This window comes from Triticum urartu, chromosome 3 (genome assembly GCF_003073215.2).
Source record: "Triticum urartu cultivar G1812 chromosome 3, Tu2.1, whole genome shotgun sequence".
In the NCBI taxonomy this organism is placed as follows: Eukaryota; Viridiplantae; Streptophyta; class Magnoliopsida; order Poales; family Poaceae; genus Triticum; species Triticum urartu.
Window position 1 is genome coordinate 742,964,788 of NC_053024.1, and position 4,253 is coordinate 742,969,040.

Consider the following 4,253-nt stretch of genomic DNA (forward strand, 5'->3'; position numbering starts at 1 on the left):
TATCACTTCTCTCTGTATGCATATATGTTCATGACGATCTTCTGTTTCCTTCGTTTGCTTACTAGCTAGCTAGCGTGTCTAGTCCTCTCTATACGTATGTATAGTACGTAGCGTCGACCAAGCACGGACATAAGAGAGGACACTTCTCTCTATTAATTATAGCTAGCTAACACAATATATGAAACACCTAAATTAACCCCCCAAAACCCCCCAACCCCCCCCTTTCTAAAAAACAACAAAAACCGCAGCCACAGAAATGCTGACGCGTGGATGCCTATTGGTCTCGGTTGGTGCCACCAACCGGGACCAAAGGCCCTCCTGCCTGGGCTCCGCGCACAGGCCACGTGGAGGCCCATCTGTCCCGGTTCTGAATTGAACCGGGACTAAAGGGACAGGGCATTAGTACCGACCCTTTAGTCCCGGTTCAGGAACCGGGATAAAAGGCCCTTACGAACCAGGACAACAGGCCCTTTTTCTACTAGTGGCACCCAAGACTTGATTATACTAGCTAGTGTATTAAATTATGAATGTATCATAATTGATCCTCCGTTAGTTGGTTTGTTTCCACATATTATCCAGACTAACTACATACATACTCGTACGTTGCTACAGGATAGAACAATATAAAAAAATGGTGTCGTGTGGCCGATTGTCGTCGATCATCATCATTGTCTTCGAAGGCGCAATTGGAGCCCTCGAACGTCACTACTTGCTCGTCCTCCAGTGAGCTACCGTCGAGTGTGTGGACGTCCTGCAGAGCACGATCGCCATCCGGTCGCCCATGTCGCGAGGGCTTGTTGGCCGTTGTCCATGGTGGCAAGCATTGGTCCGCCATGCCCTAAGAGCCCGCTAGTACTCGACAATGCCAGCGAAAGTCGGCTGGCCTTCCTCACCCACGAGCGCTTTTAAACTGATTCTGCGCGAAGAAAATCCCTACTCACTCATCCATATATATAGGGCCTACTGCATTTTTCGAGGTTGGCTTTGACTATTGATAAGATTTATAATATATGAGATGTATCATATGAAAATTATATCATTAGATACTCCTTCCACATATGAACTTAACGGTGTGCTTGGGGTTACATGCATGTTATATATTATTGCTCTAACGTATGGTCAAAATTAGTCTAGAAAAACACATTAGGCCTTATATACAAATGGAGGGAGTACTTCTAATTACCTGTAGGGCTAATTAATTGTCTAACTAATTAATAAGTTGCATTAATACCTTAGTTTTGAAATTGATTGGATGCAAAAAATTCCTATTGAAATGTACCTAATTAATTGTGTTACTCTGTTTCTAATTTTTGCATTAATGGTTATGGGCGAATGACTACACACATATACGTCTTTAATAATAGAGATTAAGCGGGAAAAAATCTATTTTTAAATGGACCTAATGAATTGTACATGTAATTAACCGTCTAGCAGATTTATTGTATTAATGATTTGATTTTCAAATTGATTAGGCGCTAGTTTTTTTTAAATTGTTTTCACATTAATGGCTATATGGTTGATTCAGTGTGATTAATTTTCTGCCTAATTCATTAATTGTCTTATTAACTGGAAAATAGCTACACTTCTAATTGTCTGTAGGCCTAATTATTAGCCTTCATATCAATGAATTGATTTTTCAATTAATTCAGCACAAAAAATCCCTATTTCATTAGATCTATTTAATTGCACATTTAATTAACTATTTGTCTAATTAATTGCATTAATATCTTGATTTTTAAATTGATTCGCCATCTGTTTCTATTTCTTTGCATTAGTGGTTGTGTGCAAACAACTACATACTCATTCACCTTGAATAGTAGACATGCATATTTAATTTAGGCCACAAGTTGCAAATTAAGATATAACATGGCGAGGAGCCAGCACCAAACCAACGAGTGAAACAATGGAACTAAGCCTGGTGCTGATCGCTGTTGTGTTGTGCTCCACTACTGCTACCCTAGTTACTTGTAGTAGCGCAGGGTTCCACATGGAGCTCACCCATGTTGATGGCAAGGGGAGCTACACCACGGCGGAGCGCGTGCAGCGCGCCATGGCCAACGGCCATGCCGGTCCATTGGAACACCAGCCAGTACGTCGCTGAGTACTTGATCGGCAACCCACCGCAGCGCGCGGAGGCCCTCATCGACACAGGCAGCGACCTCATCTGGACGCAGTGTTCCACCTGCAGCCTCAAAGGATCATGCGTCAAGCAGGGCCTGCCCTACTATAATGCGTCCAACTCGGACAGCTTTCATCCCGTGCCATGCAACCACACCTTGTGCTTGTCCGCGGTCTCATAGGGCGTCCCTTCACAGGGCGTCCGGTCTCATAGGGCTTGTCCGCGGCCCCTATCGCTCATCTCTCAGGTTGGAGCCAAAAAGTTCTCTTACTGCCACACCCCCTATCTTCGCGGCAACACCACTGCCAGTGCCAGCAGCCACCTTTTTGTCGGCGCCTTGGCGAGTCTTAGCGGCGGCAGCCCTGTGATGTCCATGTCATTCGTGAATGTCCCCAAAAAGTACCCATTCTACTATGTCCCACTCATCGGGATAAGTGTGGGACACACAAGACTGTTCATCCCACCGACGGTGTTTGCTCTGAAACAAAACGGCAGCGGCGGGGTCATTATCGACTCATGCAACCCCACTGCGACTCTGGCCCATGGGGCCTACTGGCCCCTAAGCAAGGAGCTCCGGACGCAGCTGAACGGGAGAACAGTGCAGAACATGCACCTGCTCTACGACCTTGGTGTTTCACTTCAGTGGCGAAGCAGACATGGTGCTGCCGCCGGAGAACTACTGGGTGCGGCTGGATAATTCCACGTCATGCATGGTGATGCATACATCCAACGGCATGAGCGTCATCGGCAACTTCCAGTTGCAGAACATGCACCTGCTCTACGACCTTGCCAAGGACGAGCTATCTTTCCAAAGAGCCGACTGCAGCTCACTGTGATTACACGTCCGCCCCGGGAACTCAAAACTCACATGGCTAACAGGGATGGACTTTGTTAAAATCCCTGAATTTTTTTGAAGAACTTTTTTGGAATTCATAATTTTCTTATTAAAAGTTGATGAACTTTTTTCAAACTATTTTTCGAATCAATGGACATTCTTCAATTTTATGCCTTTTCAAATTTGTTAAGTTTGTTTTTCAAAGTCACGAACTTTTTCCATTTTCGTGAACTTTCTTCAATTGGTAAGAACCTTTTCAGTTTTTTTTTTAAATTCGTGGTTTTTGTGAATTCTTTTCAAACATTACGTTTTCTTTATTGAAATAATTTATAGTGTCAATATAATACTACTATATCACTACTAGGGAAAAGCCTAGCAGTAGCGTGTCAATATAAAGGTTAGCAGTAGTGTTTGCTAGCCCGCGCTACTGCTATATCTACTTAGTAGTAGCGCGTCGTGCAAAAGGCGCTACTGGTAAATACTAGTAGCCCGTCTCACTGCCTGCGCTACTACTATTATTCCGTATTTTATTTCTTTTTTATTTTATGTCGTATTCATACACATTTATACAAGTTTCCTACAGTGGCAATTTAGAGATTGTTTTTACATGAAGTCACTTAGGATCACGATAATCCATGACTTGGTCACTTAGGATACATCCACTTGAAACTAATCCGTGGTTCTTTCACCCAATGATATAATAACTCATCATCATCATCATTATCATCATCATCATATTAATATAAAAACTCTTGCATCATATCATCACCAACAACACTAGCTAATAATCATCATAGTCATTACCACCAACACTATTTAATCATCATAGTCATAGTGTAGCCATCTAATCACCACCAACACTAGCTAATAATAATCATCATAGTCATTACCACCAACACTAGCTATTTAATCATCATAGTCATAGTGTAGCACATCATGATCATCTTCAAACTCATTCTAGCTAGCTAATCACTCCTGCTGCTCTCTCTCAGGTAAAATAGCATAGAACATGTTTAGCACTCCTGATTCATCATATTGGAGCATGCAGATGAACCTGTCTCCTAATTGTGGGTTGCGCTTCTAATTGTTGCCCTCTAGTAATTCTCTGTCATCCTTCACAATTTTGCTCCAGTCTTTGACTATTAAAACTTGCTCGCTTTTAGAAATCATGAATGCACTCATGTGCAATGTAGGATGTCTTGGCCGTAAGTTAACCATCTTCATGCGACCTTTAGCCTTGATCTAATGAGGCACAACTATCATCAGGAGTCCCTGTTGAAGAACATCGTAGTAACATAC

General features: G+C 42.7%; 1 pseudogene; it reads left to right on the forward strand.

Moving 5' to 3' along the window:
- Positions 1-1,903: 1,903 nt before the first annotated feature.
- LOC125547409 lies at positions 1,904-2,955 on the forward strand (annotated as a pseudogene).
- The last annotated feature ends 1,298 nt before the right edge of the window (positions 2,956-4,253 follow it).